Source organism: Mus caroli, unplaced genomic scaffold (genome assembly GCF_978045245.1).
Source record: "Mus caroli unplaced genomic scaffold, Mus_caroli_1 scaffold_2, whole genome shotgun sequence".
Lineage (NCBI taxonomy): Eukaryota > Metazoa > Chordata > Mammalia > Rodentia > Muridae > Mus > Mus caroli.
In genome coordinates this window covers 116,571,728-116,596,469 of record NW_028227257.1, presented here as the reverse complement: position 1 = coordinate 116,596,469, position 24,742 = coordinate 116,571,728, and positions in this window count along the sequence as shown.

The following is a 24,742-nucleotide window of genomic DNA, read 5'->3' as shown; positions in this document are numbered from 1 at the left end:
AAATGGATGGACCTGGAGGGCATCATCTTGAGTGAAATAACACAATCACAAAACAACTCACACAATATGTATTCACTGATAAGTGGATATTAGCCCAAAACTTAGGATACCCAAGATATAAGATACAATTTGCTAAACGCATGAAACTCAAGAAGAATGAAGACCAAAGTGTGGACACTGTGCACCTTCTTAGAATTGGGAACAAAACACCCAGGGAAGGAGTTACAGAGACAAAGTTCGTAGCTGTGATGAAAGGATGGACCATTTAGAGACTGCCGTATCCAGGGATCCATCCCATAATCAGCTTCTAAACGCTGACACCATTGCATACACTAGCAAGATTTTGCTGAAAGGACCCAAATATAGCTGTCTCTTGTGAGACGATGCCGGGGCCTAGCAAACACAGGAGTGGATGTTCACAGTCAGCTATTGGATGTATCACAGGGCTCCCAATGGAGAAGCTAGAGAAAGTACCCAAGGAGCTAAAGGGATCTGCAACCCTATTGTTGGAACAACATAATGTACTAACCAGAACCCCGGAGCTCTTGTCTCTAGCTGCATATGTATCGAAAGATGGCCTAGTCGGCCATCAATGGAAAGAGAGGCCCATTGGACTTGCAAACTTTATATGCCCCAATATAGGGGAATGCCAGGGCCAAAAGAATGGGAATGGGTGGGTAGGGAAGTGGGGGGCGCTATGGGGGACTTTTGGGATAGCATTGGAAATGTAATTGAGGAAAATATGTAATAAAAATATTAAAAATCAAAAAAAAAAAAAAAACAACTTCCTTGAACAAGACCACACCTTCAAATCCTGCCCAAACAGTTGCATGAAGTACCGGAGTATCGACTCTACAAGACTATGAGGGACAGACTCATTCAAACAATCACCCTCTCCTTTATAAAATACATTGGAAATTTTCACATGTTAACATGAAAAAAATTACAATTCTCTTAAAGAAAAGAAGGTACAAATCTGACCATTTGATTGATATTGTTTATATAATCCTATTAAGCAAAACGATCTATTAATGATTCATCCCACTTTAAAATTTAGAAGATACACTATGTTCCAAGTATGTTCTTCTTTTGAGAAACTTATTAAATGTGTTTATAGCATACCTATTCACATGCATTCTATTCCTTTACTTTCTATGTGTTTAGATAACACAAGTCCCAATTTATAGGAAGAAAATTCTTAACCCCTGAGCTGCATTCTCAGAATTTTCTATTTCATATCCTCTACTAATCCAGAGATAAGGGTGAATGGCTACATTCTGAGTCGAGTTTGGTCACTTAATTTGCTTACAAGCAATTTTAATCTTTTGAGAATCTCAGCTTTCATGGCAGAAATGATAATAGATATTTATTTTAACAGGATGAATTATTCTTGCTTTTTAGTGCCAACCATCTTAGATTGTCTAGTATTTGTCTATGAGTATAGTATGAGTCTATGGCTTACTCTACTTTAACAACTTTGTACATATCAGTAATTAAGGTAAAAAATAGATATGCTGATATTTGACTCCCCTTAATTCTAAAGTATTATTTTTCATCCTACTGCAAAACAAAACAAAACAGAACAAAACAGAACAAAACAAAACAGAACAAAACAAAACAGAACAAAACAAAACAGAACAAAACAAAACAGAACAAAACAAAACAAAACAAAACAAAACAACAACAATAACAACAACAACAAAAAAAAACCTTGCGAAGAATTTGTAAAACTGGAAAGGATAAAGACCTAAGAGTAGTTGAAAAGCAGAACTCAGAATAGCAGAACTCGGCTCCAAGATGGTTCCCAGTCCTCTTTTTTCTAATGCATGAATCCTATTAATCTTCCTCTGGTTAGATTCCATTCCTTCCACAAATCCCTAAAGTCAATCTAAAGCACTTATCGTAATTATGGTGTCTTTGAATTTCCCTTAGTGTGGATAAGGTTGGTTCATGTTTTTTTTTCGCATGATCAAAAACTCCTACCACTATATTATTTTCGTTATGGAATTTCATTTTAATATGAGCAATATATAAAACAAGAAAAGTATTTCTATTCTACAAATTCAGTGTGGTTTTTCTCTCTCTCTGTCTCTCCTTTCTTTATTTGCCGTTAAGGTTCTGCAATAACACATAGAACCCATTTAGTCATCAGGTATTGGTGAAAAAAAAGTGAATTTCAGGAATATTTTGAGGTATTATCTAAGATATAGAATTCTCCATTTCTAGACGAACACATTCAGGCTAAGTAAATGCATACTCAAGAGTTAATACCAATCACCAAGAGTGTTGGGGATGCCAGACCTGTTAAAGGTGTTTGGCACACATTATCTCATCTGTTTCTTATGAGAACTTCATTATGGGAGTACTGATGTTTACCGAGTTGACAGGTGGAGAGGTTGGGATTGGGAGTATTAGAGGGGCAAGGTGAGTAGAGAGGCTGTGTCTGACCTTGGAATCTATACACGGAAACAGACTCTCCACATCCATCCATGCATGATATTTACAGACATCAGGGAAGATGCCACTAACTACTAGTAGAAAGCTTTCATCGTTTCAGGACAGAATGGAAGCTAAGAAACTTGAGTGCTGAAGATGTAGGCATATGTGTTTCTTCTACTGCTGTACATGCCCTCACCTGTGAGTGTAGATCCAACCCACTATCGATGTTTTCCTGTGACTACTACACTGTTCATGAACATCAGAGTTTCCAGAACTATAACATGCCAATCCACACCCTGCTTTCTCAGCACTATTTGTATTTCAAATTACTGGAACTGTTGTGACCAATCACATCAGAAGACAGAAGACACTGTTATTAATTCCAGGCAAAATGTGAAAGGGGTGGGCACCCTGAACACTGCACACAGCCATTTCCCAGATGTTTGTCAGACTGGCTGGGGCCTGTTTCTCCAACTCCCATGCAAACACAAAGGTTCAGGAAAGTGTGTCTTTTCCTTTTATATAGACTGAATTCTAGGAAAAAAATGGTTTCTGTGACTCCCCCCTCCCCAAATAGTAGTGAGTGATTGTAGCTCAGTCTATAATGTGTTATGTTCAAGTTCTCTGAAATGTGCCTGTTTTATACAGGACTTTTGACTTGATTGCTTTTTTAAGCAATCCAGCTTAACGTTGCTCTATAGACCAGGGGAGTTTAAAAGCTATCTATAATGAAGCAAAAGAGAAAAATTCAAGGAACGGATCTGGCATTAGGAAGCAAAGTGGGGATAGAAGAAACTCCCTGGAGACCTCTCATTTATTTAGGATTCTTAATTCAACTTCCTGCCTTCCCAGTATTAATTTCCTCAGTCACAGAATTGTGAGACCCTTCCTTTCAGATGCACATTATATCGCCAGCCTCCACAGTAAATGGGGGAAAATGATGAACAGGACCTCAACTCTAGATTGTTCCAACTGCAATTGAAAAAGGATGGTTTAAAAAGCTACATTTAAAAGGGAAGACAAATTGAATATACAAAGGAAACATTGCTCCTTTGAATTGAAAATTTGGACACTGAATTTTAGACAGAGAAACCGCAAGCCAAAATAAAAGCAATTAAAAGGGGGACAGGAAGGGGAATGTCAGTGAACAGCCTGTATATTCATAGATTCTCTCAATGTTCCTGTCTGTTAGAGCATGAGAGAATGAATAACATGCATTAAACACATATATAGACTTGTCAAAGAAAAAAATTCATCAATTAAAAAAATGTTCATTCTCAGCACTCAGTGTGCTAGTAATCAGTGTGCTAGTACTCAGTATGCTAGTACTCAGTGGTACTAGTACTCAGTGGTGTTACTATTCAGTAGTGCCAGCACACAGTGGTGTCAGCACTCAGTGGTGCTAGTACTCAGTGGTGCTAGTACTCAGTGTGCTAGTACTCAGTGGTACCAGCACACAGTAGTGCTAGTACTCAGTGTGCTAGTAATCTGTGTTTCTAGTACTCAGTGTTCCAAATACTCAGTGGGCTAGTACTCAGTGGTGCTAGTTCTCAGTGATGTTAATTCTCAGTAGTAATAGTACTAAGTAGAGCTAATATGCAGTGGTGCTAGTACTTGGTGATGCCAGCACTCAGTAGTGCTAGTCTTGAGAGGAGTATCTGTCTTCTCAGTTCCAGTATGGATATGCAGATAATCTCCTTTCCCATTGTTATGAGTCAGGACCATAAGCAATGAAAAAATGATTAAAAAATTGTTAACTTGCCAAAAATTGTTATACACAGCAGGGAAGCTGTATATAATAACTTGACTCTGCAATAGTCAAATATTTCCCTGAAATTTTAACAGTGCCCAGAACATAAAACTACTCCATCATTCTCTTGATAACCTGAGAAATTCTTTTACACTTATCTGTTTTAGGGAAAACAGTGGGAAATTATTCCTAGAGTCTGCAATATGTATCAACTCAGAGTTACAGTGTTTAAGAGCATAAATCAGAGTCCAGTGGATGCAGACTTCAATGTCATCCATTATGGCTGTGTGACTATGATTAGGCCTGTCCTCTACTCCTCCTCCTACTCTTTCTATCCTGTCTCCCTATATTCTTCTCCTTCTCCTTCTCCTTCTCCTTCTCCTTCTCCTTCTCCTTCTCCTTCTCCTTCTCCTTCTCCTTCTCCTTCTCCTTCTCCTTCTCCTTCTCCTTCTTCTCCTCCTCCTCCTCCTCCTCCTCCTCCTCCTCCTCCTCCTCCTCCTCCTTCTTCTTCTTCTTCTTCTTCTTCTTCTTCTTCTTCTTCTTCTTCTTCTTCTTCTTCTTCTTCTTCTTCTTCTTCTTCTTCTTCTTCACATGTGGTCTTGCTCTGAAGTTCTGACTTGCCTTGAACCTGAGGTTACTTCCTGTGGGACCATGGGCATGTACCACCACACTTGGTTAAGGTAATTCAATTATTTCATCTGTAAAATGATGCCTGGGTCACAGTGTTTAAAGTAAATCAAACTCAACAACATACATTTAAAGAGTCAGAGGCCTAAAGACATTTATAAATTGCCCAATTAAATGTAGCTACTATTACTTATGGTGCCATTATTAATTTTTAATTTCATAAAATTGATGCACAGAAATCATATTTCTTCTTCCTTAACTCACCCTCTTCCTCCCACAAGTAGGATGAGTGTCTCATGGACTTGACATTATAAAGTGCTTACATCATAATTTACTTATATGATCATTCGCTACTAATCTGGAGTGCTGCCATTAACTATGTTGATGGAAATTTTTAAATGTTAGCTCTTGAGATTTTGAATTTTCCCATCATGCCTTCCGTTCCATTTCTGTAACCATTTGTATCTAGTTTAACCCATCTGTGAGGAATAGGTCGCTCTTATGAACCTCACTGATGGAGACTGCCTTTATGTCAGCAAAGCAGCTAGAGAAGACACTGTCTGTCATGTGATCAGAGGATCTAGCCACACCTCACTGCCTTTTCTTCCCTTGAACTTGAAAATAAAAGAGGATGAGACTGACAAGTTTCATGTACCTACTTTAAACAGTCACACAAACTGGAAGACTTAATGCCACAACTACTTACCTCCCACTTTTTCCTGCAAGATGTTAGCAGGACTAACTTTTCTGAAGCCTACAGGGAAGAAGCCTTCCCTGTTTCTCTTTGCCTTCTGTTCTGCTTTGGTGTTCTTAAATTGTGAATTCAAGTGCGAATGCATCTTACTGTCTGTGGACCCTCTGTCTTCTGTCTGAGTACCTCTTCTCTTCATAGAGACTTAATATTGGATTAAGAGTTCACTTGACTCTATCAACGCACTTCAAGTTTATATTGTGTGTTACTAGAAGTTAGTCTTAGAGTTCTGAGCTGATGCAATTCACAAAATTAGGATGCTTATACAAGGAACATGATTTTTTTCAACAAATTTGTTAGTTATAAATTTGACGGTGTTTCCTTATTGATTACATACAAGGAAGAGGAAATTAAAAAATATTTCAAATAAGATATCTATATATCTACTGAGCGGCTTATGTATTTAACAGGAAAATACTAGATAAAATAGCTTTCATAGAGTTCATGGGTAATATTATAAAATATCATGCATGCTCCCAAACAAGTAGAGGTGTGTTTTCTGACTTTAAAATGTAGTCAACAACCCAGAAACAAACAGAATGACGTCTGGTCAGTTCAAAACTAAGTTTAAGAAAATCTGATAACTAAATGTATGTAGATGCTACAAAAGGAAAAGTAGTTCAACACTAGACAATTGACTTTTAAATAACAAATAATTCTAGCAATTGGATCCCTTTGACTTGAAGTTCAGTCTGTCAGAGATTAGTCAGGCATTCTGAGAGCAGTCAGCCTGACAATCACAGACCTGCTGACAACAGTGGGGAGATGAATGGAAAAATAGACCTGGGAACTTGATTTCTGGGAGCTCTTAGCCTGAACCCTCCTGGGTTCTATACACCTTGGTCATTACAGTACAACATAATAACCTATATTAAATGAGATCATTTCAGAATGTTAAGAAATAACTGAATTGTGCTCAGTAAATTTTATGTATCATATACTCTAGAACTGAATTCATACCTGTAATTTTCCTTTCATGCCTGGCATTTAACATCAATATGTCTAGCTCAACTTGACAGAGACTTGGCTTTTCTTCCTTTCTTTTCTTTTCTTTTTGTTTATTTTCTTTTCTTTTTTTCATCATATTCTTCATTTTTATCTGCCTTATGCAATGGTCTTAGTACTCCAGAAGTGACAAGTGAGGAAATTCTACTGGAATAATGATCACTAAATTCCTCCCCAAAACAGAGAGTCCTAGAGAGTAGACTCCAGTAGTCAAATATGTTCTGGGAAATAACAAATTACTATGAAATTATCAAATATTTAAAATTTATTATAAAAAGTTTCAAGATTGTAATTTTCCTATGTTAAAAGTTCTGAGTCTTTCCCTCAAAAAGAGTGGGTTAACTAAATATTTTAATTCAATAGTCACTACTCCAGTACACTCACCTACCCTTAAAATTGTCCTAAAGAACCACTCTTGCAATGGTCATGCTGTGGACATCATGAAATTAAAAGCACTGTCTCTTAAAACTATGCAGAATTGAGAAAGTGTAGATGGTGAAATGATGCAAAAGATTCCTATAGTTTTTGAAGATGTAGAGTTAATATGAACATCTATGTGATAAAAGTATAATAGGTGTTCTTGTGTTTGCATACAGAGAGGGAAAGTCTATTAATAGTTACCTACTTTGTCTGTTCAGTAAGTGGTGGGAGAAAAGGTCTGGCTTCCTTATGTACCTAATTACCTGGGTCCATATTTCCTAAAACTTGACATTTTATTTTTCCTGATTCAATTTTGTACTAGTTACTAATGGGTCCTGTTTCCTCTGATTTCCAAAACTGGAAATGATCTGTTTGTTTGTTTTTGTTTTTGTTTTGTTTTGCCTTACACAACTGATCTGTATGAGACAGCATGGTGTCTTTCTTTTTCCTCTAATGCTGGAAGTGTGCTCAACTGGGTTTTGGTTCTACCTTAGCTCCATAGTCACTATTCCTATATTCAACAGGAAAGCAACACAGCTCAGACCATCTGAATTTTCCTATATCTCATAAATTCTTTATACATAAACTGTTTTTTTTCCATTTGATTTGAGAAAGGGTCTCATGTAGCTGAGGTTGGCCTAGAACTTGCTTTATAGCTGAGACTCGCAGGCTCCACCTGCCTCTACATCTGAGTGAATTAAAACCATGAATCACCACACCTGGCTCATATACTTAATTGGCCATTTGTTGGAGGTGAGGATGGTGTCAGGTAGAAGGACTTAGACATCATTTTTCTCTCAGAAGCAAGTAAGTCTAGTAACCCATTGTCCATGAGTACCAGTTCTCTGTAGACTACTGACAGTTGTATGATGCAAGAGAAAGAATGACATTCAAAGCAGAGTACACAGTGTTGCTTTTGGTTCCATATTTAAAGAGTATAACTTTCAAAAAAATCACTTTGAAAAGCCCCTTTGTATCTCAGGCTATAATTTTTGAGGACATACTTATAACGGGCTATTTCTAATCTTGAGAATATTTGGGTTTGGGTGTATTTCAAATGTTGATGTCAGACTGATACGAAAATGCCCATTAGTGCTCGAAATCGAGGACAAAGGTTATTCTAAAAACTCAACAGATGTAATAAATAACTCTGAAATGTTTTACAACAAGAATATGAAATGTTGTAACTTGTCAAGACTTCGAGTTAAGGTTGGCTTATTGTTGGCCAACCAGCAGGTGCAACAGAGGTTCCTGCATCTAGCTCATCATCCTAGCTGCCTGGAGGGATAATTTCCTGACCACAAACCTTTGATCCTCAGATCATTAGCCTAATTTCTTCACATGCTATTCTTTATTCATTTCAGTGTGTCTTCATCGTACTAATTCTTGCTTTTCATCAATATGCCAATAAAGATTCTGTGTCTTGTGCACTGTACTTGAGATGTCTGAAACTGGTGAATAAAGCATCCTGATGAGATCTTGAGACTCTTTTTATAGGGTACCACTCCTACTGCTCCAGTCAAACAACAAGAAAAAATGACCATGAGCCACAATACATAGGCATACTTGAGGATTTACTCCTGAAAAATTAAAGTAATGGTATCTTAGGGTTTGATCTAGAGAAAAAAGAAAAATATAGGCTTGCCTTGCTAATTTATACATAATGTGATTTCACAGGTCATTTTTACACACCTGGTAGTGACTGTAAATGCTATCCCTGTGTATGTACTATGTACTTACTTAAGCCTTAAGTGAAAACATTATGCAGATGAAGTATGTTATCTTGTGGCTGAATAGCCCATTTATAATTTCCAAATATTATTTTAAGCTATGGAGTCAGATGCCAGAGCCTCCCCAACATGCCATTTCACCTGATAAGATGCTTTGTTGTCCCAGCATGTGATGACACAGAAATATTTTATGACACTCCCCTCTAAAACAACTACATTTAAAAAGCAGAGTGTCTTTTTGAGTGTACCATGTAGAAAAACAAAACAAACCCCCAAACTGGACTTTGCTAATATTTAAACAGCATTACAACAAGTCCTAGGTCCCTTTGCCTCTGATGCTACACCATGCCCAGGATGTTTCTGTAACCCCCAGCAGCCCCAGACAAATTGGTGATCATAAACCCTAACACACATCCATGACTTTCTAGATCAACACGAGACATAGAAGACAAGGAGAGGATAAAGGGGAGGGGGTGGATTCACAAACCTTCTTGATGCCCTTACAAGGATTTTGAGTGCATTTCTGCCAGTATCAGCAGTGGCGAAGTTCACCTTCACTAAAATCTAATTCCAACACTAACTGGCAGGCCAGCACTAGTGAAAATAACATTCGGGTTTCCTCCATGACCTCAGTCCCGACATGATAACGGGAGCCCTCAACAACTCATTTCTAGCTTGGAATTCTTGATGGTTTATTTAGTTTGACTGACTGGAGGAGATTGCCATTATGAATACAGTTGCTAGGGAAGGCCTGCAGTAGTGCTATTTGGCTTTTAAAGGGGTCAGGATTCTGTAAGATCGCAAATAACACTTATGGCTTAATGTCTGCAAACAATGAAGTGTTTAACATTTACTGTGTATGGAGAAGATCATAGTTCATCATTTATTATTCAAAAATTATGTAAAATATTTTCGTGATGGAATATGAGGAATGTGTTCCAAATGTTCAGGTGTATAAACAACACATAATAATTTTAGCTTAAAACATCAATATGTAATCAAAGAGGTATTTGGAGTTTTGTGACACTGATCTAAATTTAAATATTTTAGAATGCAGACTTTCAAGTATTTACCTTTCAAGTGAGACTGTGCTGGGGCACTCTTGAATGGCAAGAACATTCTTTATCCTGCAGGTATCACATTTTAGTTCGTGTTTGTCTTATCAGGATTTAAACAATGTTGATTTCTCATTTCAAAATGGATTGCTTTGTATTTTTAATTTTACGCATCCTTATGATTATTTTGGTTTCTTATAAAAGACAGCCATTATTGTTTCTTGTAGTCGATGAATAACACATATCACAGAAGTCCACGTGAATGTTCAGTCTCTCCAGGATGACCATGCAGTGCGTAGTTCCCCTTTGCGGTCCTAATATGAAAACTCCTTTCAAAAGAGGCAAATGACTTGGGCCAGTATGGATGCAGAATAATAGTCTGTTGTAAAGTATAAGCAAACATTTACTACTGATCTTCAGTGATGTATCTGTTTCCTTAAGTCTCCTCAATGAGTGTAAATTCCCTGGACCTGAGAGGGTGTCTCGAGGTTCCAAAATTCTTAACTCCTTCCAGACTTGATCCATTTGTTGTAGAAATGAATCACTTCCAAATTATTATTTCAATTATGCATGACATTTAATAGTACATCCTGCAAAAGTGATAAATTCTTCATAATATTTAATCTCATTATTACTCACATTAAGTCTTTCTAGGAAGAGGTAACAATCTAGCTTTATTTGAGAATCAGAGACCAGAAGCTAATAAAGTTGTCCTCTTTCCTACTAACCCTCTATTTGCCTATCTTCTGCTGCAGTTCTTTTCACTCTTCATTTTGTATGTCATATAAAAAATAAAAACTTCCACAAACTTTATGTTATATTACTGTACTTAACTCATATTCATTAGGAACTCAATACACATAACATATTGCTGGGTTTCTTCCTAAAAGTTTGTTATTTCCTCTCTCTCTATCTCTCTCAACACACACACACACACACACACACACACACACACACTCTGTCTCTTCCTCTCCCCCACCCCTTTCTTTTCTCCTCCCCTTCCCCTTCCCCTCCCGCCATCCCCCCTCTCCCTCTTTCCTTCTCTGATTTTAACTTGTACCAAACAAAACAACCTAGTCAGCTGGAAGTCACTCCAGCTCTGGAAACCATATCTTTCAACTCCATCAGCCCATAATTAGTGATTTATTTTATGTACATGATTAAAACTTTTACTCAAGTGGTGTTTTTCATGTTTCAACTTTGGAATTTTGTTTGTACCTAAAGTGCATCTATAAGGCTTGAATTATTAGCTGCCATTGACTTTAATTAAACTCATTATGGCTTCACATGTGTGGCACTTGCTAGGGAGGAGAAAACAGATTTTACAATGAGCCAAGTGGCTTAACATGTAGTCTCTCGGCAAATCGATTTAATAAGCCACACTAGGCTACAACTCAGCTAGTAAGTTGAAGCTTGACCTCAGCCAGTGTTTTTATATACGGGGAAAGAAATGTGTTGGTTTTCCTTATTCTTTAGCAAAGGATGCACTCTGCTCAAGTGAGTGCCTTCATGACTGGGACTGAATGGAAGTTCAGGCAAGAGTGGTTTTCTTATTATTTCCTTTATGTGGAAAGAGCTCTGTGCTAACGCAAAGAGCGAAGGAATGATACAGGCTAATTAGGTCCTTCTTAGTCTGTCTTACCAGGGCATTCAAACATTCACTAAGGAAGGGAGGTTATCAGCCATACAAGTGCTGTGATGACCCAGCTCCACAAACTCCCATCCAGATGCTGCCAGTGCACTGTGTGCTAACCTGTGTAGACAAAAACATTAGAACACTAGAAATTTTAGTCTGGTCCATGCTCAGCATGGTGGCGCATGCCTGCAGTGCTAGCATTCAGAAGCAGAGTCAGAAGTTCTGCCCATGTGTCTGAGGCAAGTTCCAGGCAGGGGAGGGCAACATAGAAGAACTCACCTCAGAAAAACAGTAAGTTAAGTAAGTAAGCAAGTAAATACATAAATGTGAAGCACTCACATCTAAATTCTTAATGAATTTACATTTCCAAGTTGTGACTCTTAGTTTGTGTTTTAATTATCAGTGTGTTTATCCTTTACAGGCATTTGAGTTCTCATGTGCTGAAAGATTTAGAAAATGAAAGAATTACCCAAGGTCATCTGAGTGTGGAGAAACCGAGCAGCAGACTCTTACATACTTTTCACCAAGCTTTCCTATCTCTATGCATACTATGAGGGCCACAGTACACATACAATCCTACTGGGCCACTAACCACACAGCAAACTTTCTGACCCTGTCTACTAGGTAACAACTCAGAATGGGACAACATGGGAATTTCTATCTTTGTAGTCTACAGAGCTCCCTATGGAATGACCAGGTTGTATTTATATATTAAGATACAAAAATTGGGTTTGAAGGGAAAAAGGAAAGGGAAATAAGTGATATAACTATATCACTTATAATTATAAGGAGATCCAGGTTTAGTTTTTGTATTCATTTATTCAATAACTTGCTGCTTAAGCTTTTGCCAACCATGTCCTATTTACACATGGTCATACCCAGCATCCTCCTGGTCATCTGTCCCTCCCCATTACTGGAAACTTGGGTTCTATTGTTCAGCTTTCCTCGAAGAGGTATTCCCTTAGAGGAGTTTCCTCAAAGCCAAAATGAAACCCTGAGAAATGTCACTATGGAAACATGGAGTTGAGACCTGTGCCTTGGGAAGGGTGTTTATAAACCATTAGTTTATGATTTATTTTTTTTTACTACAATCTCTGATGACCCTTTCTCCTTTTCTCAAAGTAAGCAGAGAAATGTGACACCATAAAGATCCTCTAGGTGATGGTAAGATCATGGCTTTTCATTAAGTTTTGAAGTTTACCATGGAAGAGGAGAATGGTAAGGAAAGGTGTGTGTGTGTGTGTGTGTGTGTTTGTGTGTGTGTATGTGTGTGTGTATGTGTGTGTGTATGTGTGTGTATGTGTGTGTGTCTGTGTGTCTCTGTGTGTGTAGGGATAGAAGAAGGAGTGGGCAGAAAGACTCAACATAGAAATAATCACAGCATGACTACGGTGACTTAGCAGGGGACAAAGGCAAAAGAAATGCCAAGAAGTCTACTTAACCAAGGCTCACAATGCCATAATTCTGAGACTCAAGAGAAACTATTCACCTTACCTGGAGTAAACAAAAACTAAGGAATTCACAGCGTATCATTCTGAGTACCTTCTCATATAACTCAGCAGTGTAAATTCGTTGGTGCTATTTATATACGCATCAGGTAAACTATATACAGGCAGTGTTTTGATAGTCATATGTGCTTTGAGTTCTTCCCAGTAAATTAATGAAGTGGCTTTTAGATCACAACGTCAAATCTACCTGCACACAGGTGCCATAAATCATTATTCAATTAATACAAACATCCTGACATGAAGGTTCAGCAAAGATTTAATCATTAAAGGGAAGTTGATATTTAACAGATTCAAGGTCTCAATAAGACAAGGACTTTGTTTCTTTAGTACAGAGGGTAAATAGAACGCAGTGTTTGGGAAATGCTTACAGCTTCATTTGATTTCACTCCATTTTCATGGCAGTGGAATGAACTGGGCCTCTGTATCGTCATGTGCAGAAGAAGTAATCTCAGGAGTACAGTGTGCTAACAACCTATCACTGGAAACTTCTTCCTTTTAGTCATTTGCTCTACCAAGTCTACCACAGAAGACTTAAATTACATTTCCTTGTCCAAAGTCATTGCTTGACTAGATCACCTCAAAGGACTCATTAATTTCACTCATAAAATTATCTGTCATAAACAAATACTGGATACAAAGTGTTTTTTTTAATGAAGATTGCTTATTGTGGTCAAAATGTATTTAAAAGTTGAAAAAGTAAACCATATTTTTTAAGTTCTCAGGAATTTCACGTGATGCCTTTCTATTTGGTGACAGACATGATCTTCATGTTATGCATCATTAAGACCAGAAGGAGAAGAACTACATCCTAAAGACAACAAGGCACTTTCATAGCTGTCCTCACTAAAAGGAGAAATCTCTCTGCACTTGCCTCGCCATTGCCAGACTCTCAAGTAACAAGCTGAAAGCCACACTGTCCATTGCAGTCACACTCTTACAAATCAATGCAGCGATAATAAGGTTTAATTAATGCTAAATTTGAATTGAATTTATTTCCATATAATCTATATCAGAGTTCTTTGGGGGTAAGATGTACAATATGTGAACACTTACCTAAAGTACTGAGAAGTCAATAGCACTGAGAAAGGTCTTTTACTCCACTCTCAAAAGGCATTCCCATGCATGGATAGTGAAAAGCTTTGTAACACAAAACATGTTGTGATAATATGCGTGAGATGTAATTTTAGAAGTTACATTATCCATGAGGATATTAGGAAAGAAGGCTGTGAATTCCACTATCTATTAGGAAATAGTGAGCACATTACATTCTACAATCTACAATAAAGGAGAGCAAACTGAGTTGAGCCCAGACGGTATAGTTGCAGATTCTCTGTATGATCTTATATGGCATATCATGATTCATTCCATTCCTGTGTCAAGGCATCCAAATGCTTCAAGCTCACAGAGTACTTTCTTGGCCCTCTCAATTTCCCTGCTTACAACATGTATTCTTTGGGTTAACAAGATATTCCTTTTTTTTTTTTGTCATTCTGACTAATACTTAGCAGAAACAGTTTAAAGAAAGGAAGAATCAGTTTGGCCTATGGTCTCAGGGGCTTTAGGCCAAGATCAGCTGATTCTGATATTTCTTGGCCCACGATGAGGCAGAACATCATGGTGGAAGGGCATGCTACAGCCTTCATCTCAGGCATCCAGGATATAGTAACAGTTAGGAAATGGGGCCCAGGTATTATTCTAGTCCATGATAGCAGTGACCATGTTCATTCACTGATGCTGTATCTTCTATAGAAATTCTACATTGCCAGTGAACTAAGGGCATCCGTAAGTGGATCAAGCCATTTGATTAGCTCAGAGCACTAATGACCCCATCCCTTTGTGTTGACCAGACTCAGATTTTGAAGATCAAGCCTTTAACTTTTAGGGAGACACTTTGTATCAACTACACACTGTTTGTGACCCTTCCCCTGTTCTCTTTATCAATTCGTACGTGCCTCACAGACCCTCCCCCTCAAAGGAGAGAAGATAATCCCAGTTTCAAATTTTAAGCAAACAACAACAGCAAAAGAAAAATTCAGCTACACAATTCTTTCTTCTAGGTAGAAAATTGCAATTCACGGAAAAGCATCTCATGCGCTTGATTACAACACAGAACTCCTCTCACTTCAAACTCCCCTCCCGAATTTGATCAAAAGGCAGCTGCTTGTTTACTTTTTTTAGTCCTTCTATTTATTTACCATGGAATGTGAACATGAGTCAACAGGAAGTCACAGTGAGTGTGTCCTTATGACGAAATATCATTGCTTAGAGATGAAGTATGCGAAGGCAAGCATCATCTTTAGTCACTCATCAGATGAATATTTTAGCACAGTGGAGTCTCTGTCCTCTGACAACCTCCTCGCAGAGAAGTGGCTCCCACTCACTCAGCTCCGCTTTCTCTCCACCTGCCTTTTCCTTTTTTATTGGATATTTTCTTTATTTACATTTCAAATGTTATCCCTGTTCCCATTTCCTCTCCGAAATCCCCTATCCCTTCTCCCATCACCCTGCTCCCCAACCCACCCACTCTTGCTTCTTGGCCCTGGCATTCCCCTACACTGGGGCATAGAACCTTCACAGGAACAAGGACCTCTCCTCCTATTGATGACTGACTAGGCCATCCTCTGCTACTTATACAGCTAGAGACAGAAGTCCAACCATGTGTTGTTGGGTTTTTGTTTGTTTGTTTTTTGTTTTTGTTGTTCTTGTTATTTGGTAGTTTAGTCCCAGGGAGCTCTGGGGGTACTAGTAGTTCATATTGTGGGTCCTACTATAGGGCTGCAAACACTTTCAGCTCCTTGGATATTTTCTCTAGCTTCTTCACTGGGGAACCTGTGTTCCATCCAATGGATAGCTGTGAGCATTCACTTCTGTATTTGCCAGGCACTGGCAGAGCCTCTCAGGAGACAGTTATATCAGGTTCCTGTCAGCAAAATCTTGTTGGGATCTGCAATAGTGTCTGGGTTTGGTGGTTGTACATGGGATGGATCTCCAGGTGGGGCAGTCTCTGGATGGTCCTTCCTTCAGACTCTGCCCTGAACTTTTTCTCTGTAACTCCTTCCATGGGTATTTTGTTCCCCCTTCTAAGAAGGATCAAAGTATCCACATTTTGGTCTTCCTTCTTCCTCTTTTTTTTCCTATTTTTTCTTTTTTCCCCACATTATTTTTGTATTAGATATTTTCTTCATTTACACTTCAAATGCTATCCCAAAATTCCCCTATACCTTCCCCCTGCCCTGCTCCCCTACCTACTCACTTCCACTTCTTGGCCCTGGTGTTTCCCTGTATGGGGGCATATAAAGTTTGCAAGACCAAGGGCATCTCTTCCCAATGATGGCCGACTAGGCCATCTTCTGATACATATGCAGCTAGAGACACGAGATCTGGGGGTACTGGTTAGTTCTATTGTTGTTCCTCCTATAGGGTTGCAGACCCCTTCAGCTCCTTGGGTGCTTTCTCTAGCTTCTCCATTGGGGGCCCTGTGTTCCATCTTATAAATGACTGTGAGCATCCACTTCTGTATTTGCTAGGCACTGACATAGACTCACAAGAGAGAGCTATATCAGGGTCCTTTCAGCAAAACCTTGCTGGCCTATGCAATAGTGTCTGGGTTTGGTGGCTGATTATGGGATGGACCCCCGGGTAGGGCAGTCTCTGGATAGTCCATACTTTCATCTTACCTCCAAATTTTGTCTCTCCAACTCCTTCCATGGATATTTTATTCCCTATTCTAGGGAGGAATGAAGTATCCATGCGATGGTCTTCCTTCTTGATTTTCTTGTGTTTTGGAAATTGTATCTTGGATATTCTAGGTTTCTGGGCTAATATCCACTTATCAGTGAGTGCATACCAAGTGACTTCTTTTGTGATTGGGTTACCTCACTCAGAATGATATCCTCCAGATACATCCATTTGCCCAAGAATTTCATAAATTCATTGATGTAATAGATGAGTAGTACTCTAATGTGTAAATGTACCATATTTCCTGTATCCATTCCTCTGTTGAGGGACATCTGGGTTCTTTCCAGGCTTCTGGCTATTATAAATAGGGCTGTTATGAACATAGTGGAGCATGTGTCCTTATTACCAGTTGGAACATCTTCTGGGTATATGACCAGGAGAGGTATTGCTGGATCTAGTACTGTGTCCAGTTTTCTGAGGAACCGCCAGACTGATTTCCAGAGTGGTTGTACCAGCTTGCAATCCCACTAGCAATGGAGGAGTGTTATTCTTTCTCCACATCATCGCCAGCCTCTGCTGTCACGTGAATTTTTGACCCTAGCCATTCTGAATCGTGTGAGGTGGAATCTCAAGGTTGTTTTGATTTGCATTTCCCTGATGATTAAGGATGTTGAACATTTTTCAAGTGCTTCTCAGCCCTTTGGTATTCTTCAGTTGAGAATTCTTTGTTTAGCTCTATGCCCCATTTTTTAATGGGGTTATTTGAATTTCTGGAGTCCAGCTTTTGAGCTCTTTGTGTATATTGGCTATTAGTCCCCTATCAGATTGAGGATTGGTAAAAATCCTTTCCCAATCTGTTGGTGGCCTTTTTGTTTTATTGACAGTATCTTTTGCCCTACAGAGTCTTTGCAATTTTATGAGGTCCCATTTATAGATTCTTGATCTTACAGCACAGGCCATTGCTGTTCTGTTTAGGAATTTTTCCCCTGTGTACATATCTTCGAGGGTTTCCCCCACTTTCTCCTCTATAAATTTCAGTGTCTCTGGTTTTATGGGGAGTTCTTTGATCCACTTAGACTTGAGCTTTGTACAAGGAGATAAGAATGGAACAATTCTCATTCTTCTACATGATAACCGCCAGTTGTGCCAGCACCATTTGTTGAAAATGCTGTCCTTTTTCCACTGGATGGTTTTAGCTCCCTTGTAAAAGATCAAGTGACCATAGGTGTGTGGACTCATTTCTGGGTCTTCAATTCTATTCCATTGATCTACCTGTCTGTCGCTGTACCAGTGCCATGCAGTTTTTATCACAATTGCTCTGTAGTAGAGCTTGAGGTCAGTCATGGTGATTCCCCCAGAGGTTCTTTTATTGTTGAGAATAGTTTTTGCTATCCTTGGCTTTTTGTTATTCCAGATGAATTTGCAAATTGCCCTTCCTAACTCAGTGAAGAGTTGGAATTTTGATGGGGATTGCATTGAATCTGTAGATTGCTTTGAGCAGAATAGCCATTTTTACTATATTAATCCTGCCAGTCCATGAGCATGGGAGATCTTTCCATCTTCTGAGATCTTCTTTAATTTCTTTCTTCAGAGACTTGAAGTTCTTATCATAGAGATCTTTCACTTCCTTAGTTAGAGTCACGCCAAGATATTTTATATTATTTGTGACTATTGAGAAGGATGTTGTTTCCCTAATTTCTCTCTCAGCCTGTTTATTCTTTGTGTAGAGAAAGGCCATTGATTTGTTTGAGTTAATTTTATATCCAGCTACTGTGCTGAAGCTGTTTATCAGGTTTAGGAGTTCTCTGGTGTTATATTTAGGGTTACTTATATAAACTATCATATCATCTGCAAACAGTGATATTTGACTTCTTCCTTTCCAATTTGAATCCCCTTGATCTCCTTTTGTTGTCAAGTTGCTCTGGTTAGGACTTCAAGTACTATATTGAATAAGTAGGGAGAAAGTGGACAGCCTTGTCTAGTCCCTGATATTAGTGGGATTTCTTCCAGCTTCTCTCCATTTAGTTTGATGTTAGCAACTGGTTTGCTGTATATTGCTTTTATTATGTTTAGGTATGAGCCTTGAATTACTGATCTTTCCATGACTTTTATCATGAAGTGGTGTTGGATTTTGTCAAATGCTTTCTCAGCATCTAAGGAGATGATCATGTGATTTTTGTCTTTGAGTATGTTTATATAGTGGATTACGTTGATGGATTTCCTTATACTAAACCAACCCTAATTCCATGGGATGAAGCCTACTTGGTCATGATGGATGACTGTTTTGATGTGTTCTTGGATTGAGTTTGCGAGGATTTTATTGAGTATTTTTGCATCGATATTCATAAGGGAAGTTGGTCTGAAGTTCTCTTACTTTGTTGGATCTTTGTGTGGTTTAGGTATCAGAGTAATTGTGGCTTCATACAATGAATTGGGTACAATACCTTCTTTTTCTATTTTGTTGAATTGTTTGAGTAGAGTTGGAATTAGGTCTTCTTTGAAGGTCTTTTAGAATTCTGCACTAAACCCATCTGGTTCTCAGCTTTTTTTTTTTTTTTTTTTTGGTTGGGAGACTATTAATGACTGCTTCTATTTCTTTAGGGGAGATGGAACTGTTAAGATGTTTAATCTGATCCTGTATAATTTTGGTACATGGTGTCTGTCTAGGAAGTTGTCCATTTCATCCAGGTTTTCCAGTTTTGTTGAGTATAGCCTTTTGTAGTAAGATCTGATGATGTTTCAGATTTCCTCAGAATCTGTTGTTATGTCTCCTTTTTTATTTCTGATTTTGTTAATTAGGATACTGTCCCTTGCCCTCTAGTTAGTCTGGCTAAGGGTTTATCTATCTTGTTGATTTTCTCAAAAACCAGCTCCTGGTTTGGTTTCAGCCCTTGGTCTTTTTTGATAACTTTGGGTTGGAAGACATTCAATATTAGAATGGGTACTGCAGCTTGTTTCTTCAGAACATTTGCTTAGAAAATTGTTTTTTCTGCCTTTTACTCTGAGGTAATGTCTGTCTTTATCCCTGAGGTGGGTTTCCTGTAAGCAGCAAAATGTTCGGTCCTGTGTGTGTAGCCAGTTTGTTAGTCTATGTCTTTTTATTGGGGAATTGAGCCCATTGATGTTTAGATAAATTAAAGAAAAGTAACTGGTGTTTTCTGTCATTTTTGTTGTTAAAGTTGGGAATCTCTTATTGTGGCTTTCTTCTTTTAGTTTTGTTAAAGGATAACTTTCTTGCTTTTTCTAGGGTGTAATTTCCATCTTTGTGTTGGTCTTTTCCATTTAGTATCCTTTGAAGGGTTGGATTCATGGAAAGATATTATGTGAATTTGGCTTTGTCATGGAATACTTTGGTTTCTCCAACTATGGTAATCAAGAGTTTTGCTGGGTATAGTAGCCTGGGCTGGCATTTGTGTTCTCTTAGTGTCTGTATAACATCTTTCCAGGATCTTCTGGCTTTCATAGTCTCTGGTGAGAAGTCTGGAGTAATTCTAATAGGTCTGCCTTCATATGTTACTTGTCCTTTTTCCCTTACTGCTTTTAATATTCTGTCTTTATTTAGTGCATTTGTTGTTTTGATTATTATGTGTCGGGAGGAATTTTTTTTTCTGGTCCAGCCTATTTGGGGTTCTGCAGACTTCTTGTATGTTCATGGGCATCTTTTTCTTTAGATTTGGAAAGTTTTCTTCTATAATTTTGTTGAAGATATTTGCTGGCCCTTCAAGTTGAAAATCTTCATTTTCATCTTCTCCTATTAACCTTGTGTCCTGGATTTCCTGGATGTTTTGGCTTAGGAGATTTTTGCATTTTGAATTTTCTTTGATTGTTGTGTCCATGTTCCCTGTGGAATCTTCTGCACCTTAGATTCTTTCTTCCATCTCTTGTATTCTGTTGCTGATTCTCACATCTATGGTTCCTGATTTCTTTCCTAGGGTTTCTATCTCCAGAGTTGTCCCCCTTTGTGTTTTCTTCATCTTTTCTACTTCCATTTTTAGATCTTGGGTGGTTTTGTACAATTCCATTGCCTGTTTGGTTGCGTTTTCATGTAATTCTTTAAGGGATTTTTGTGTTTCTTCTACCTGTTTAGCAGTGTTTGCCTGTAATTCCTTGAGGGATTTTTGTGTTTCCTCTTTAAGGGCTTCTACTTGTTTAGCAGTTTTCTCCTATATTTCTTTAAGTGAGTTATTAATGCCCTTCTTAAAATCTTCTACCACCATCATGAGATATGATTTTAAATCCACGTCTTGCTTTTCGGGTGTGTTGGGGTATCCAGGACTCATTATGGTGGGCATACTGGATTCTGATGATGCCCAGTGTTCTTGGTTTTTTTTTAGTAAGATTCTTACATTTGCCTTTTGCCATCTGGAAATCTCTGGTATTAATATTCAAGCTGTCTTTGGTTGGAGCTTGATCCTCCTGTGATTCTTTTAGCCTCTATCAGCATTCCTGGGAGTCCAACTTTATCTTGAGTTCCAGTGGTCAGAGCACTCCCTTCAGGCAAGCTCTCCTCTTTTAGGGCAGGTGTCCAGCAATCTGGAGCTCTGATCTACCTCCTGAGTTCTGGGGTCAGAACTCTCCCTGTAGGCCAACTCTCTTCTGGCAAGGAATGTGCCCAGGGGTCCGGGTCTCAGCTCTGCCTCCTGGCTGAGGATGAAGGCCTAATGGGATCCTGACCAAGAAGCTCTGTTGCTTCTATTGCTCTCAGGTGATCAGGAGGTCCTGGGTGTGCTAGGGGTCCTGTGGCATGGAGAGTTCTCTGGTGCCCTAGATGCTCTCAGCCAGGTTCATGCAGAAGATGTTGGGCTGGCCCCGACCTGAATGGATCCCAGCCTCTGGTCAGGTGAGGTTCCTTTGTCCCTGTTCCTGCTGTCACAAGACCCTCTGCAATTCTTTGGAACTGATGTTTTGTTCCACTCATCTGTGATCCTGAGGTGATCCTGAGGTGATCCTGAGGTCCTGAGGCATGGAGAACACTCTGGAGCCCTTAGTGACCTCCTCTGGGCTCAGAAGGAAGATCTTCTTGAGTTTCATGTGTTTTGCAAATTGTATCTTGGGTATTCTGAGATTCTGGGCTAATATGCACTTATTAGTGAGTGAAATTATTTTGGCAGTTCCTCAGAAAATTGGACATAGTACTACTGGAAAATCCAACAATACTACTCCTGGGCTTATACCCAGAAGATGCTCCAACTGCTAATAAGGACACATGGTCCACTATGTTCAAAGCAGCCTTATTTATAATACCAGAAGCTGGAAAGAACCCAGATGTCCCTCAACAGAGGAATGGATACAGAAAATATGGTACATTTACACAATGGAGTACTACTCAGCTATTAAAAACAAAAGAATTTATGAAATTCTTGGGCAAATGGATGGAACTGGAGGATATCATCTTGACAGTCTACAATCTACATGGGACTGTGCTTTTTTTTTTTAATTCTCAAGTGTACTTATGAATCTGTATAGCTGTAAATCTAAAAAATGCAGTCACAAGAGAGAGAGATTGTCTTCCCCTTCCCATTCAACCTATGTCTGTTTTTTACATTATAATTCAGTGTGGACTGTGAAGATTCTTTGGATTCACTTATCTGATCCACCTGTATGATCCACCTTTACAGCAAGTCTTACCACAGTGGAACTATCAGTGCATGTGACAAAGATGGTATAAGTTTAGAAAAGGCAGGTGATTTCAATTTATATGCAACTGACTTCTGTAGATATCACCTATTAACTTGTGTAAGCAAGATATTTTAGCAGAAAACTTTAATAAGAAACAAACATAAAAGAGGAGAGGGATAGATTAAGCCTCTAATACATGTATATTGTTCAAGACACTGGATTAGATATATATTTATTTAAACATTTCCACGGTGATAGTCTGGGTAAACCCTTGACACAGTCTATTAACAGTTGTTAAAAGCTTTGGAGTATAGAATTTTTAGATTCTTTTTAAAAGATTGAAAGTCTATGTCTTCCAATTTTTAATTAGCTGCTTTGTTTAATTTTACATCATGGCTTTAACTGTGTTTGGATAGACTGGAATTTACAAGACATTTTTATTTTCGGTTTTCTACTCATACGCTTCATTATCATCAGGCCCAAATACAACTTCTAAAATTTACTTTCAGTGTACATGCCTGATTTTAATGTCATATAAATTGTATAGTGATGGATCCTTATATTTGATTTCCAGAAATAATCTAAAAGGAAGATAGGTTTATTTTGTCTCGTGTTGCTTAGGTCTGCAGTTAGAAGGAACATCATGGCAGCAGGCATGGTGCATCAGAACATCCACTTGATGGTTTCTGAGGAGAGAGATATAGGAAAGGGTCATGTGGAGGTCTTTCCCTGCCAAGCCATAGTCCAAGTGACTGGCTTCCTTAAACCAGGCTTACCTTCTAACATCCCATCAATGATGAGATTAGCACCTCATGACCCCATCACCTTGTAATTGCAGCACCATCTGGGGACCAAGTCTCCAACACATGAACCTTCAGGTCCACTTTGTGTCAAAGCCATTAATACTCTCTGGCTTGTTGCTCACTCAATGGTCCAACATCCAGGCTAAAATATGACATTGCTATCAAGTCAGAGAAAGAAGAGAAGTAGGATATACTGAAAACTAACTCTAGACTGCCTTATTGTTTGCATTCTATAGCCTGAAGGTATGGCAGATAGCATCCTCAGAGTCAAGCTTTCACCTGTTGCTGTTGGTATAGATGCTGCACTCACTTCAAGTGACCCCTTGATGTATGGTATAAATATACCATTATTCATTCAACATATTGTTCTTAGTCCCCCTCACAGTTTAAAATGAGACAAAGACTTTCCTGTACTTAACTTACATTTTCCCTTACAGCAGTATGATTTAAATATGTAAGCTGTGAAAATATTATTGTCCTATACACATTTCATGCTAGCCTTGATAGAGTTGATTTATGTATCACTGAAAACTATGATTTGTAGTATTTTGGAAAAGATTTCTGAAAAGCTTTTAGAATTGTGACTTCAGTGATACCTTCAAAGCTTGTTCATTATGCAATCCCTACTTAAAAGTGTCCTGAATCAGCCATCTCCTCAACAGCAAGTCCAAAATTTTTTTGGGCATCTAGAGATCCTAAGTTACTCATTCTTAACAGTTCTGACTATGGTGGCATCATTGTTGCTCCTATAGTATGTCTGACACATTCCAGTCTGTGGCCTTCCCATATCCATTTCCTGTGCTCGACACACCCTTTTTCCAGGCTCTGGTGTGACTTACTTCCTCATCTTTTTCTGGTCTGTGCTCCAGCGTGACTACTATAATGTCTTTTCTGATCATGCTAGTTACAATTGTGAATTTTTACTGCTGTCCTGCCTGCCTGATTTCCCCTCTTTCACTACACTCTATAACTCAGCTTACTTTTTTTTTTCCTTAAAATTTTCTACTTTCAATAATAAAATGTAAACTCTATAAAGAAATGAGTATTTTGTCTCTTTGGCTGACTGATATCTTTCCACAGTGGTGACAATGCCTAAAATGTAGTTAGTTACCAGTGATGTTTGTTAAATAGGAACAAAATATAAACTCCAAGAGACATCATGAGTGGTATGACATGAACTTAAATGAAAGAAACCTGAGGAAAGAAGACTAAAAGAACTCTAATATTCTAAACTTCTAGTTTGAATGATAAAGAGGATTTTAATTTGAACCAGCTTTGTATTTGCAGATGAGCTTGTTCCTCTTGCACAAAGCTCAGTATTGTTCTAAACTAATGTGTGAGTATCAGTTTCAATTCTGGGTTTAAATATGAATGAAGTCAACAAACTGGGAAGATAACTATATCTTGATATTCATTACAATAGTATACAATATCCATCCTTGCATGTGTAGATGAAGTAATTGTAATGTATATGTATGTAACTAAAACTACTATATAAATACATATAAATGAAATACCTGAATAATAGTCAGGTATAATACATAAATATTAGAATGCAACTGTGGACCAAAAAGGAAAGTTTCCCATTTGGAATGCATAGATGGACTTGGAAGACATTCTAGAAGGTCAAAGAGGCAAATTGAAGAAAAACAACCAAACTTTTTATTCTTCCTGAGTTTGAAATTTAGAATGTTAAGCTTTGAGAATTTTATTTTGCAATA